This window comes from Anomaloglossus baeobatrachus, unplaced genomic scaffold (assembly GCF_048569485.1).
Source record: "Anomaloglossus baeobatrachus isolate aAnoBae1 unplaced genomic scaffold, aAnoBae1.hap1 Scaffold_326, whole genome shotgun sequence".
Classification (NCBI taxonomy): Eukaryota; Metazoa; Chordata; class Amphibia; order Anura; family Aromobatidae; genus Anomaloglossus; species Anomaloglossus baeobatrachus.
Genome location: NW_027442648.1, coordinates 63,945 through 79,724, shown reverse-complemented (window position 1 = coordinate 79,724; position 15,780 = coordinate 63,945).

Below are 15,780 nucleotides of genomic sequence, written 5' to 3'. Positions count from 1 at the left end.
GGAGAGGAAGAGAGTGAACTCCGGTCTCCTGGTAAATTCACACTACACCCATTGTTAGGGACACACAGGACCAGGGAAAGTGGCAGGCAACCCTCCCATGCTGCATGCTGAGAGGGGCTGTAAGACCCATCCCTGCTCCCATAGGGTGGTAGCCTAGCAACTGGGGAGGTGGGAGGAGCCATCTGAGAGTAGATAGAGAAGGGAAGGTCAAGTTTAGTCAGTTCGCTCAGGGAGTGGGAGAGTGAGGAGTGAGCATGTAGAAGAGAAGAAAGGATCGCAGGGCCACGGGTAGTCCTGGAAGGTGCCACGAGCAGTCCTTGTTGGGTACCGCTGCCGAGGGCCCAGAGGCGCTACGGGTAGCTACAGGCTACGGTGGCCCGTTCCACAGCGACATCAGTGGAGCGATCAGCTGCGACAGGGGACGGTCCCTAGATACTGAAGGAGTGAAAAGACAGTCTCCAGACAGTAAAAACCGAGGCCCAGGGAATTGCAAGCTCCCAGGGCCAGAACCCAGAGCAGATCTTCAGAAAAGGGGTAATCAGCCGACAGGTGACCCCCCAGCCTGGAGGCTGTAATGGAGGCCAAGCCAAGTCCATCTACCTAAGGCAAGGCTAGTGAAGTCAGCAGAAAAAGGGACACTAAAGAAAGGGAACCGGATTTCACGCTCGGAATCACCCAGAAGGCGGAGGTCCCTGACAGTGGTCCCAGCAGTCTGAGGGTCCCTGCAAGTGTGACAGAAACTGTGAGTAAAAGAACTGGAACTGCACCTTTGGACTCGTCTCTGTTATTCTACCTGCATAGACACTTACAAGCACCAACTGTGCCCCGGGCATTGCTCCACCTGTGGGGAGCAGTCCCATCATTGCTGCCACAACATCATCCCGGAGGCTTCACACAGCAGCGGCGGCTCAGTAGCCGCATACCACAGGTGGCGTCACGAACACAAACATTAACAAGCAAGCCACATAAACTACTGACACCCACCAGGGCCACGGAGCCGGGCCCAGCCACCACTGACTACCACCGGACTAGTCCGGCCCGGCACCGAGTGTCCCATAGCCCTGGGGTGGGCGAGTCACATGAGGTACATAAGCACAGGTATAGGAGCCACACGCCTTATTACACACATGCATGAGGTACATAAGCACAGGTATAGGCGCCACACGCCTTATTACACACATGCATGAGGTACATAAGCACAGGTATAGGAGCCACACGCCTTATTACACACATGCATGAGGTACATAAGCACAGGTATAGGAGCCACACGCCTTATTACACACATGCATGAGGTACATAAGCACAGGTATAGGCGCCACACGCCTTATTACACACATGCATGAGGTACATAAGCACAGGTATAGGAGCCACACGCCTTATTACACACATGCATGAGGTACATAAGCACAGATATAGGGGCCACACGCCTTATTACACACATGCATGAGGTACATAAGCACAGGTATAGGAGCCACACGCCTTATTACACACATGCATGAGGTACATAAGCACAGGTATAGGAGCCACACGCCTTATTACACACATGCATGAGGTACATAAGCACAGATATAGGGGCCACACGCCTTATTACACACATGCATGAGGTACATAAGCACAGGTATAGGAGCCACACGCCTTATTACACACATGCATGAGGTACATAAGCACAGGTATAGGAGCCACGCGCCTTATTACACACATGCATGAGGTACATAAGCACAGGTATAGGAGCCACACGCCTTATTACACACATGCATGAGGTACATAAGCACAGCTATAGGAGCCACACGCCTTATTACACACATGCATGAGGTACATAAGCACAGGTATAGGAGCCACACGCCTTATTACACACATGCATGAGGTACATAAGCACAGATATAGGGGCCACACGCCTTATTACACACATGCATGAGGTACATAAGCACAGGTATAGGAGCCACACGCCTTATTACACACATGCATGAGGTACATAAGCACAGGTATAGGAGCCACACGCCTTATTACACACATGCATGAGGTACATAAGCACAGGTATAGGAGCCACACGCCTTATTACACACATGCATGAGGTACATAAGCACAGCTATAGGAGCCACACGCCTTATTACACACATGCATGAGGTACATAAGCACAGGTATAGGAGCCACACGCCTTATTACACACATGCATGAGGTACATAAGCACAGATATAGGGGCCACACGCCTTATTACACACATGCATGAGGTACATAAGCACAGGTATAGGAGCCACACGCCTTATTACACACATGCATGAGGTACATAAGCACAGGTATAGGAGCCACACGCCTTATTACACACATGCATGAGGTATATAAGCACAGCTATAGGAGCCACACGCCTTATTACACACATGCATGAGGTACATAAGCACAGGTATAGGAGCCACACGCCTTATTACACACATGCATGAGGTACATAAGCACAGGTATAGGAGCCACACGCCTTATTACACACATGCATGAGGTACATAAGCACAGGTATAGGAGCCACACGCCTTATTACACACATGCATGAGGTACATAAGCACAGGTATAGGAGCCACACGCCTTATTACACACATGCATGAGGTATATAAGCACAGCTATAGGAGCCACACGCCTTATAACACACATGCATGAGGTACATAAGCACAGGTATAGGAGCCACACGCCTTATTACACACATGCATGAGGTACATAAGCACAGGTATAGGAGCCACACGCCTTATTACACACATGCATGAGGTACATAAGCACAGGTATAGGAGCCACACGCCTTATTACACACATGCATGAGGTACATAAGCACAGGTATAGGAGCCACACGCCTTATTACACACATGCATGAGGTACATAAGCACAGGTATAGGAGCCACACGCCTTATTACACACATGCATGAGGTACATAAGCACAGGTATAGGAGCCACACGCCTTATTACACACATGCATGAGGTACATAAGCACAGGTATAGGAGCCACACGCCTTATTACACACATGCATGAGGTACATAATGGTGACCAGAAATTGTTGCAGTTTGCGGGTTTAGATACAATTACACCATCCCCAGCAGGAGGCGACACACATAAATACCTCTTAAGAAGAGAGGCACGCTGGATCATGGAGACTAAAGCTATGGGGCCCATAGGCTTCAATGATAAAAATGATCCGGTAATCTTTTTATAGATATTTTGAAATTATATGTGTCCATGGCCACTGGTACAGCATGACATAATGCAATGGATAATGGTATATGTTTTTGCCCCTCTCCCCCCCTTTTTCCAAGGGATGATAAATTGTTATATTATATATAAAGTTATATCTAATGTTATTTTAACAGGATTTATATATAGATAATAACATGCTGTACCAGTTACTGTGGTAGCATAGGTCTATTTATTTATCATGTTGTTCTATTCTTTTCTGCCAGAAATGACTTCTTAAACTAGAACTATTGCTAACATATTTCTCTGCCAATGGATTGTGTTATTTTTCTGTGAATGTTTTAATTGTTTTTAATTGTAACGTGTGTTTGAAAACGCCCTATATAAGAGGCTACATGTTTTCTCTGTATGGACCCTTGAAAGCACCCTTAGAGGTGCGAAACGGTACAATCGGCCTCGTGCTCTCCTCCCTCTGCATCCCTGTGTCAGTCTCACCTGTCTGCATGAAGCGCTATTAAAAATCAACTTACACCGCAGAGTGCTGCCATTCTTCTTTTTTTTCTGAGTCCTGACCTTTCCCCCCCGCCCCTCCCATCTAGGAAAGCAGACAGAGGTGGGTGAGCAGAGCAGCACCCGACCTACAAAGGCCCAACCACAATGCACAACTCACTCAAAGTGCAGTGCATTTCTGCAACTTTGATTAGATATTTCAGCAACCCATGTTTCTATAACAGGTATGCTTGGATTCAGCATCCTTGTGCCAGTATGGCACTGCCTTTACTTCATATAGCAAAATCCTGGTGGTTGGTTCTCTTTAAGATTCCTTTCTCAGAAGCTGCTTTTATTATGAGGAGAGCATATTTTGTTTTAAATGTAGAAAAAGGATCTATAGTTGTAATCAGGGCTGTGGAGTCAGTAAGGCAAACCTTCGACTCTGACTCCTCAATTTCCCTTGCACTGACTCCGACTCCACGACTCCGACTCCTACATATATTGCATATAGTTAAGTGAAAAATGTATTGTAGTACATGAACATGTGTATGTGAACATCAGACATTTAAAAATGATTAAATGTCTGATGTTCACATTGTACTACAATACATTTTTCACTTAAATATAAGCATTATACTAAATGTTATTATTTAGTATGTTTTTGATGAAAACTGTATTTTGCCACTTACATAGTTTATTATATAGTGTTATATATTATATATAACACTATGTAATACACTATGTAAGTGGCAAAAAACAGTTTTCAACAAAAACATACTAAATAACATTTGTGCAGTCTATGAATTTGTTCTAAGAAATAGAATTGCCTCCATCAGATCCTCCTTCTCAGATGACCTCAAATCTGACCTAATAATTTTAAGGCTAGAGAACAACCTCTCTACTAGAGTTGAGCGCGGTTAGTGGTTCTCCAGTTCGCGGTTCGAGTGATTTTGGGGGGTGTTCTAGATAGAACTAGAACTCGAGCTTTTTGCTAAAAGTTCGGCAGCTCGAGTTACGTTCGAGAACGGTTCTATCATCAAAAAGCCTAGCTAATTACTAGCTGGCTTTTCACTGTAATAGTGTGAGTCACTCTGTGATTCACACTATTATCAAATTTCAGCGTATAGTGTGCGGGGGCTGCGCGTTTAGATCAGTGCTGCTGGGATAATGGCGATCGCCATTTTTTTTTTCTTCTAAGCGCGCGTGTAGTGGGACGGGCCAGCATGTCAGCCAATCCCAGACACACACACGGCTAAGTGGACTTTTTGCCAGACAAGCAAGGGCATGTGTCATAGGCTGTCCATGTCACATGTCCTTGCATTATAAATACAGACATTTTCCCTCAGGACGCCATTATCTGTCTTCTGCGTCTGGGTGTCAGTCACCGCTCACGCAGCTCCTGTCGCCGGTCCTGCTGTGTAGGCTATACACACAGCGCTCTACTGATTAGAGACAGAAGTTTATTTCAGCCCTTTTCAGGGCTAATTACATCTGGCTCAGAGCCATAGGTGACAGTCAGGTCCGTGGAAACGCTGTATACAGCTTCAGATAACAGCATCTGTGTAGCTAAGCTCAGGGAATTCCTTGCTGCATTTCACCATTAGGAGGGATAGAAAGTGAGGCTTCCTTTCCTCTACACTGACCCACAACCCGGCCACTGTACCCTCCTGCACATTTTTGCAAAGCCATTTAAATTGAAAAGAGTGCTGCCAGTTAGTGCCATCCAAAGAGTGGCTGCTCTACTCCATTATTGTGCCACTTGTGCCAAGCAAGTCCCACCACCTCTGCATTCTCCCCTTCTGCACATTTTTGCAAAGCCATTTTAATTGAGAAGAGTGCTGCCAGTTAGTGGCATCCAAAAAGTGGCTGTTGTACTCCATTTGTGTCCCACTGGTGCCAAGCAATTTCCAGCACCTCTGCATTGCACCCTCAAGCTCATTTTTACTAAGCTATTATAATAGCAAACACTGAGAAAACTTAGTGGCATCTTAAAAGTGGCTGTTGGACTCCATTAGTGTCCAACTGGTGCCAAGCAATTTCCAGCACCTCTGCATTGCACCCTCAAGCTCATTTTTACTAAGCTATTATAATAGCAAACACTGAGGAAACTTAGTGGCATCCAAAAAGTGGCAGTTGTACTCCATTTGTGTCCCAGTGGTGCTAAGCAATTTCCAGCACCTCTGCATTGCACCCTCCTGCTCATTTTTACTAAGCTATTATAATAGCAAGCACTGAGGAAACTTAGTGGCATCCAAAAATTGGCTGTTGTACTCCATTAGTGTCCCACTGGTGCCAAGCAATTTCCAGCACCTCTGCATTCCACCCTCCTGCTCATTTTTACTAAGCTATTATAATAGCAAACACTGAGGAAACTTAGTGGCATCCAAAAAGTGGCTGTTGTACTCCATTTGTGTCCCACTGGTGACAAGCAATTTCCAGCACCTCTGCATTGCACCCTCAAACTCATTGTTACTAAGCTATTAGAATAGCAAGCACTGAGGAAACTTAGTGGCATCCTAAAAGTGTCTGTTGGACTCCATTAGTGTCCCACTGGTGCCAAGCAATTTCCAGCACCTCTGCATTGCACCCTCAAGCTCATTGTTACTAAGCTATTAGAATAGCAAACACTGAGGAAACTTAGTGGCATCCAAAAAGTGGCTGTTAAGCTGGTGTCACACATAACGACGACGACAACGACGTCGCTGCTACGTCACCATTTTCTGTGACGTTGCAGCAACGTCCCGTCGCTGTGTGTGACATCCAGCAACGACCTGGCCCCTGCTGTGAGGTCGCCGGTCGTTGCTGAATGTCCAGCTTCATTTTTTGGTCGTCACTCTCCCGCTGTGACACACACATCGCTGTGTGTGACAGCGAGAGAGCGACGAAATGAAGCGAGCAGAGAGCAGGAGCCGGCGTCTGGCAGCTGCGGTAAGCTGTAACCAGCGTAAACATCGGGTAACCAAGGGAAGACCTTTCCCTGGTTACCCGATATTTACCTTCGTTACCGGCCTCCGCTCTTGCTGCCAGACGCCGGCTCCTGCACTGTGACATGTGGCTGCAGTACACATCAGGTAATTAACCCGATGTATACTGTAGCAAGGAGAGCAAGGAGCCAGCGCTAAGCAGTGCGCGCGGCTCCCTGCTCTCTGCACTGTGACATGTAGCTGCAGCACACATCGGGTTAATTAACCCGATGTGTACTGTACCTAGGAGAGCAAGGAGCCAGCGCTAAGCGCGGCTACCTGCTCTCTGCACATGTAGCACAGCGACGTTATGATCGCTGCTTCTGCTGTGTTTGACAGCTAAGCAGCGATCATAACAGCGACTTACAAGGTCGCTGTTACGTCACCGAAAATGGTGACGTAACAGCGACGTCATTGTCGCTGTCGCTTAGTGTGACACCAGCTTTAGACTTCATTAGTGTCAAGCTATTTGCAGCACCTCTGCATTGCACCCTCAAGCTCATTGTTACTAATCCATTATAATAGCAAACACTGAGGAAACTTAGTGGCATCCAAAAAGTGGCTGTTGGACTTCATTAGTGTCCCACTGGTGGCAAGCAATTTCCAGCACCTCTGCATTACACCCTCCTGCTCATTTTTTAATAAGCTATAATAATAGCAAAAAATGCTGCAACTTAGTGGCATCCATAAAGTGGCTGTTGTACTCCATTTGTGCCCCACTGGTGGCAAGCAATTTCCAGCAATTCTGCATTACACCCTCCTGCTCATTTTGCTACGCAAATTTTATAGCAAACTCATGGAATTCCTTGCTGCATTTCATCATTAGGAAAGATAGAAAGTGAGGCTTCCTTTACTGTCCTGGTAGCCACAGAACACGGCCACTGTACCCACCTGCCCACTTTTGCCACGCTATTTAATTTGCCCAAAGAGCTGACTCTTTTTCTGCCATCCTAAAATTGTTTGGAATACTAAGTTAATGTTCCTTTGCTGCCAAGCAAGGTCCAACACATGGGCATTCTACACTCCTTTCCATTTGTGGAACGCAATTATTAACTGCAAGTAGTCCAGCCAATCTTTGATGAAGGTGCAGGCGTGGATATAATGTTTCCTTCATCCAATGGTGGTTCTCTCGATGTCTGACAGCTCAACAATACCATCTGTTTTCACTTACAAAACAAGTGACGACCTGCTAATCACACTCCCGCTTACGGGTAACGGGGTGGAAGTTCAGTGTGAAAAAGCATGTGTGACTGCTGTCCCCACAGTCACAGAGGATGAAGAGCACGCAGATGCACGTGATGGGGCAGGCGGTGGTTGCACAGCCCCGCTAGGCCGCATTGTAGCACAGTGAAATTCCCATTGCGACTTATGCTTCATTTTAAGTCTTGTATTTGGTGGGCTCCCCAGTATGCAGCAAAACCACGCAACATGAAAAGAACTTTATGCAGTTAGGTTTATAAATGATTGTTTAACTTTCCCAAAACAAACAATAAGAACCATGCATAAAATTGTAATAATAGAGCAATCTATTCAGTTGCCTACTACTTGGTAATCCCTCTGCGTAGCAGCAGTAATTGTGTGTGTGTGTGTGTGCGAACACGACTAAAGCTGGTGTCACACACAGCGACAACGACAACGAGGTCGCTGCTACGTCACCATTTTCTGTGACGTTGCAGCGACGTCCCGTCGCTGTCGCTGTGTGGGACATTCAGCAACGACCTGGCCCCTGCTGTGAGGTCGCCGGTCGTTGCTGAATGTCCAGCTTCATTTTTTGGTCGTCATTCTCCCGCTGTGACACACACATCGCTGTGTGTGACAGCGAGAGAGCGACGAAATGAAGCGAGCAGGAGCCGGCACTGGCAGCTGCGGTAAGCTGTAACCAGCGTAAACATCGGGTAACCAAGGGAAGACCTTTCCCTGGTTACCCGATGTTTACGCTGGTTACCAGCCTCCGCTCTTGCTGCCAGTGCCGGCTCCTGCACTGTGACATGTGGCTGCAGTACGCATCGGGTAATTAACCCGATGTATACTGTAGCAAGGAGAGCAAGGAGCCAGCGCTAAGCAGTGCGCGCGGCTCCCTGCTCTCTGCACTGTGACATGTAGCTGCAGCACACATCGGGTTAATTAACCCGATGTGTGCTGCAGGAGAGCAAGGAGCCAGCGCTAAGCGCGGCTCCCTGCTCTCTGCACATGTAGCACAGCGACGTTATGATCGCTGCTTCTGCTGTGTTTGACAGCTAAGCAGCGATCATAACAGCGACTTACAAGGTCGCTGTTACGTCACCGAAAATGGTGACGTAACAGCGACATCGTTGTCGCTGTCGTTTAGTGTGAACCCAGCTTTACTAGTGGCGCATCACAAGAGCTTCCCAGTTATCTACCTAAACATAGACAAAACACATCACCCACCCTGAATACCCTTGTTAGCTGAAGCCTCACAGATAAGGCAGATGATAACTGTGAATGCAAACCACACAGATCTGCAACACAGTCATGGAAATCTTGAAAAGCAACAGTCAATGCAAACATGTGTCGCTGTCCCTCTATGATTTAAACTGTACGTGACAATTTGACAGTGCAGAGGCAGCAAGTCTGATTGTCTATATAGTCGTCCTACCCAGAACAGATATGTCTTTTCATAATAAAACAAAGTGTTGCATGCACGCATTACTGTCTGGGCACCGCCTACAGTACCCGGGTACTGTGATGTCCATTTGCCATAAATACAAACTTTAGGCTCCTATCATGGTAAACCGTATAGACAGCACCGGAAGAATGTTGGTCTGTGGCACAGGATGCTGCTCACAGGCGTTACGGTACTCCTCACCAAACTCCAAAATGACTCCCCTCACAATTGAACGAAGTGTTTCCGTGGTTGCTCCTTTCTGTAACACACACCTTTAGCTTTTCCTTCTGTTCATAGACATCATCTCCAAGTCCACACCCGAAGACCAATTTGCTATTGCTATAGTGACCAAACAGACAAAGGCAGATCCAAAAATCAGCAGCCCCTTGTGTGTAGTCTACAACAATGCATGCAATGAACGGCAAATAAGCATGTTGCATTGACAGTGACTAAAGCTGAGCAATACACCCTCATGCTATCAATTCATATCCATGTGACACTTCATGGAGGAAGTACTCAAAGTTGTGAGTTTTTGCCTTCTACTTAGAGATTGTTGACAAATCTTACAGATTACATGATGTGAGGTAGCACGGTCGGCTGCGCAGCAGAAGACACGGGATCCAGGCATTAAGGTTCACAGCACACGGTTTTAATCTCCAAACAAAAGTCCATAACACAATACATGTGCCTCTCCAGCAGAAAACTCAGGGAGTTGTGTTCACTCCCCCACACCCGGCACACCTGCCCTCGTTCCTGTTTCCATTTAACCCTTCCTTCAGCTTGTAGGGAAACAGCATTAACCCTATAGTGGATTTACTTTCTATCATGGAGTGAGCACAACCGGGGCGAGACATACCGGCCGTCATAGATAACCCCGGTCACAGTCTCACATACCCCCCCCTCAGTTCAAGCGTGCGGGGTTGAACTCCAGCCATCAAACACGGGCCGCGGGACAAGGCATCGGCGTTGCTCTGCAACCTACCGGCCCGGTGTTCAACCGTAAACCGGAAGTTCTGCAGAGAAAGGAACCACCGGGTAACCCGGGCATTCCGTTCCTTGGCGGACCTCATCCAGACCAGTGGAGAGTGATCCGTCACCAAGCGAAACTGCCGTCCCAGCAGGTAATAGCGTAGGGACTCCAAGGCCCACTTGATCGCCAGGCACTCCTTCTCCACTACGCTATAATTCCGCTCGGGAGGGGTGAGCTTCCTACTCAAGAAGGTGACGGGGTGTTCCTCCCCCTGAACCACCTGAGACAGCACTGCCCCCAGGCCGACCTCCGAGGCGTCAGTCTGTACAATGAACTCCTTCCGGAAATCAGGGTTGACCAGAACGGGCTGTCCGCACAGGACCTCCTTCAGGGCCTGGAAGGAGTCCTCGGCCTGCGGAGTCCAGCGCACCATGACGGACTTCTTGCCTTTGAGAAGGTCCGTCAAGGGGGCTGATAGTCCCGCAAAATCCTTTACAAACCTCCTGTAGTACCCCACGATACCCAGGAAGGCCCTAACCTGCTTCGTGGTCAGGGGTCTAGGCCACTTCTGGATCGCCTCAACCTTGTTAATTTGGGGCTTAATCACTCCTTGGCCTATCACGTAGCCCAAGTAGCGGGCTTCCGTGAGTCCCAATGCACATTTCTTGGGATTGGCTGTCAATCCGGCTGTTCGAAGCGCGTCCACCACCGCTTGTACCTGTTCCAAGTGGGTCTGCCAATCGGAGCTGTAAATAATGATGTCATCCAGGTACGCTGATGCATACGCCTGGTGGGGTTCCAGCACTAAGTCCATCAACCTCTGGAACGTGGCCGGAGCGCCATGTAACCCAAAAGGCAAGACAACATAGTGGAAGAGACCCTCCGGCGTAACAAAAGCGGTTTTCTCCTTGGCGGACTCCGTCAGTGGCACCTGCCAGTACCCCTTGGTCAGGTCGAGCGTGGTAAAATATCGCGCCTGTCCCAGCCTATCAATCAGCTCATCCACCCGGGGCATGGGGTAGAGATCGAACTTGGATATTTCGTTCAATCTCCTAAAGTCATTGCAGAACCTTAAGGAGCCATCGGGTTTTGGTATTAGGACAATCGGACTAGCCCATTCACTCCGGGATTTTTCGATGACCCCCAGGCGTAACATTGTCTTTACTTCCTCCGATATGGCTTGTCGTCGAGCCTCCGGTACCCGGTATGACTTCAGGCGTACCTTCAGGTGGGGCTCGGTGACAATATCGTGTCGTATCAGACTGGTCCTACCGGGCAGCTCGGAGAAGACATCGGGGTTCTGCTGAACCAACCGTCTGGCCTCTCGCCTCTGTTGCTTGGTGAGGGCTTCTCCAATCCTTACTTCCGGTTCGTCCTCTCCGGAGGTCGCTGGAGCCGGATGTGAACGACCCGAAGAGGAGGGAGGTGGGGAAAAAACAGCCATCAGGCTTTCCCGTTCCTGCCAAGGTTTTAATAGGTTGACATGGTATATTTGTTCAGGTTTCCGCCTACCGGGCTGCAATACTTTATAGTTAACCACCCCGACTCTTTCCTTTATCTCGTAGGGGCCTTGCCACTGAGCCAGGAATTTACTCTCCGCCGTGGGGATTAATACCAACACCCGATCCCCGGGTTTAAAGGTCCGCACGGTGGCTTGTCTATTGTAGCGGCCGCTTTGCGCGGCCTGAGCCTCCTGTAAATGCTCCTTCACAATTGGCATGACCGCGCTTATGCGGTTCTGCATACCTAAAATGTGTTTGATCACACTTTTATGGGGGGTGGGCTCTTGTTCCCATGTTTCTTTTGCCAGGTCCAACAATCCCCGGGGATGTCGCCCGTATAACAATTCAAAAGGCGAAAACCCCGTGGATGCCTGTGGCACCTCTCGTATGGCAAACATCAAATAGGGAAGCATCATATCCCAGTCTTTCCCGTCTTTTGAGATCACCCTTCTTAGCATGGTTTTCAGGGTTTTATTGAAACGCTCGACTAAACCGTCCGTTTGAGGATGATACACAGACGTACGCAACTGCTTGATCTGGAGTAGCCGGCATAGCTCTTTGGTCACTTTAGACATGAATGGGGTCCCCTGATCCGTAAGGATCTCCTTGGGCAACCCCACCCGGCAGAACACAGCAAACAACTCCCGAGCTATAAGCTTTGCTGCAGTATGTCTGAGAGGTATCGCCTCGGGATACCGGGTGGCATAGTCAACGATCACTAGGATGTGTTGGTGCCCTCGAGCGGACTTTACGAGGGGCCCCACCAGATCCATCCCTATCCGTTCAAAAGGGACTTCTATAATGGGTAACGGTACCAACGGACTGCGAAAATGGGTCAGGGGTGCGGTAAGCTGACACTCCGGGCAGGTTTCGCAGAACCGTTTTACCTCCCCAAAGACCCCGGGCCAATAGAACCTTTGCAATATTCGCTCCTGCGTTTTCTTGACCCCTAGGTGACCACTCATCAGGTGTTTATGAGCCAAGTCGAGGACCCGCCGGCGATGCGGCTGGGGCACCACCAACTGTTCTACCCCCACGCCCCGTATTTCATCTACCCGGTAGAGTAAATCCTGCTTAAGAGCGAAATGGGGGTACCTTACCTGGGCACCGGGCAGCTGTGCCACCCCGTCAACTACTGTCACCCGACTCCGGGCATGTATTAACGTAGGGTCCTGGAGTTGGGCTGTCCCAAACGTATCCGGGGACGCCTCCAACTCCGGGATGGGCTCGACCGTCTCAGCCTCTCCTGCCAATACCTCTAGGGGCGACCTATCGGGTTCACACTCTGTCCCTATCATGGTGACCCCTACGGCAGGTGTCCCGGATTCAGGATTGTAGGGCTCAGGTCCCGGACCAACCAATATCTGAGGGGACTTAGGGGGTCCCCTCCATAAAGTCCAAAAATAGGGCAGATCCCTTCCTAGGATCACGTCATAAGGAAGAGTGTTAAGAAGTCCCACCTCATGTTGCACCTGACCGCAAGGTGCTGTGATGGTGACAATCCCCGTGGGATAGTCGCGGCGGTCCCCATGTATGCAAACCACCCCCACGGTGCGTCCTGTGGCCTTTACTTTAGCCCTCAAGGTGGATCGCACAAGGGTCACTAAGCTTCCGGAATCCAACAATCCTGTAACCGGACATCCATTCACCTGTATTTGGCACAAGTGGGGCTCCGTCTCTGGGGAGATCAGGTCAGCGGTACACACCACCTGAGCATACATTGAACCCCGCCGGGTAACCCCACAATCCATGGGCTCCGTGGTGAGTGGACACTGGGCTTCCATATGTCCCACCCGCTGGCACCGCCAACATCTAATGGGGACGGAAACCCCCTTGACGGGTTGTCGTTTAGGGTACAGAACCTTCCGGACCTCAGGAATGGCGGCCGCGGCCTCAGACGGGACGGTAGGGGACTCCTGCACCGTTGTCAGCGGTGGGTCCTTGGCCCTAGGCTTGGAGGGGCCGGACCGACGGGCGGTACGCAAAGTCTCAGTGTCCCGTATCAAGTCCTGCGTAGCCACATGCCGCTCTACCAGGGACACTAATTGGTCCAGGGTACTCGGGTCACCCTGTCCGACCCACCGTTGAACGGTGACGGGTAAAGTGCGCACAAAACGATCCACTACTACCCTTTCCACCATTTGCGCCGGGCTCAGAGTGTCAGGCTGCAACCACTTTTTTACAAGATGCAACAAGTCATAGGCCTGGGAGCGTACGGGTTTGGCTTCCTCATAGAACCACTGATTTACCCGCTGAGCCCGTACATAGGTATTCACCCCCAACCGAGCCAGTATTTCGGCTTTCAGGGTCACATAGTCAATGGCGTCCTCGGCACAGAGGTCCAGGTACGCTTTTTGGGGTTCCCCCGTCAGATAGGGCGACAATACCTCAGCCCACTGCGGGGTCGGCAGCTTTTCCCGCTCGGCCACCCGCACAAACACCGCCAGGAACGCTTCCACATCATCACCCGGGGTCATCTTTTGCAACGCTTGTCTCACCGCTTTCCGGACGCTGCCGTCGTCACCCGGTCCCGGGGTTGTTGCTGCCGGTCCGGCACGGATCGACTTGGCCAGGAGAACCATCTGTTCTTGGTGCCTTTTTTCCTGCAATTGCAAGGCTTGCTGCTGACGTGCATTGGCCTGCTCCATCTGTTCTTGGTGCCTTTTGTCCTGCACTTGCAAGGATTGCTGCTGACGTGCATTGGCCTGATCCATCTGTTCTTGGAGTTTTTTTTCCTGCACTTGCAAGGATTTGAGCAGGTGTGCATTGGTCTGTTGCTGCTGTGCATTAGCCTGTTGCTGCTGTGCATTAGCCTGAGCCAAATGCTTTAGTATGTCCTCCATGGCGTCGCCGGGTTTGGGCTGTAGTATAGCCGCTCGAATCCAGGACATGCGCAGCTGGGTCACCAGGGATGGATGCTACACCTCACCGGCTGTCCTGCCCGCATTCTCCACCATATGTGAGGTAGCACGGTCGGCTGCGCAGCAGAAGACACGGGATCCAGGCATTAAGGTTCACAGCACACGGTTTTAATCTCCAAACAAAAGTCCATAACACAATACATGTGCCTCTCCAGCAGAAAACTCAGGGAGTTGTGTTCACTCCCTCACACCCGGCACACCTGCCCTCGTTCCTGTTTCCATTTAACCCTTCCTTCAGCCTGTAGGGAAACAGCATTAACCCTATAGTGGATTTACTTTCTATCATGGAGTGAGCACAACCGGGGCGAGACATACCGGCCGTCATAGATAACCCCGGTCACAGTCTCACAATGACTTGGGTGATCCTTTGCGATGTCCAAAAAGTCCCAGGCTAGGCAAGGCTTCCAGCCCATGCGACGTGCATAGCCAACATGACTTATGCTCAGAGGCAGAGTTGTGGCCGAGGATTCTGTTGTTGACGTGCTTCCAGTACTTTGTCTCTGTCCAGGAAGACACAACGTAAACTCGTCGTCAGTAGCATCCTCCTCCACCTCCTCTGCTGACGTCATCGACTGGCTGACTTTGGTTTGACAGTAAGTGGGGTCTCCAACCTCATCATCACCCTGTGTTTTTCATTCCCCTCGTCCTGAGTCCTCCGTGACAACCTCTTCCTGCCCTGACCGAATAGCAAAGTTGTCGTTACAATCAGGTATCTGAGTCTCCTCATCATTTTCCCCATTGTCTCCACCAGGATGATGTACGTTTTGGAAGTGAGGGTGTTCATTATGCCCAGAACCTTCTTCATTGGGGCCTGGATCCAACTCACAAACCTTCTGGCCATCTGTGCAGATCATTTCCCCTGTCTCCTGGAACTCGCTGCCTCAACACGTCCGATTATCTGCTACACCCGCAAGCTTCAAAAGGAAGCGGAAAAATCATCTGTTCAGAAATGACTATAACCTTCAATGACACCACCACCGTGCGAAGCGTCTGCCAAACCTACACCACACCCCTACTGTCTCCTCCCCAAAATATAATATATATTATATATATATATATATATATATATATAATACTTTATAATGTAATCCCGCATGGGCTGGGCCCTCTTCCCTCTGTACCAGTCTGTCTATTGTTACT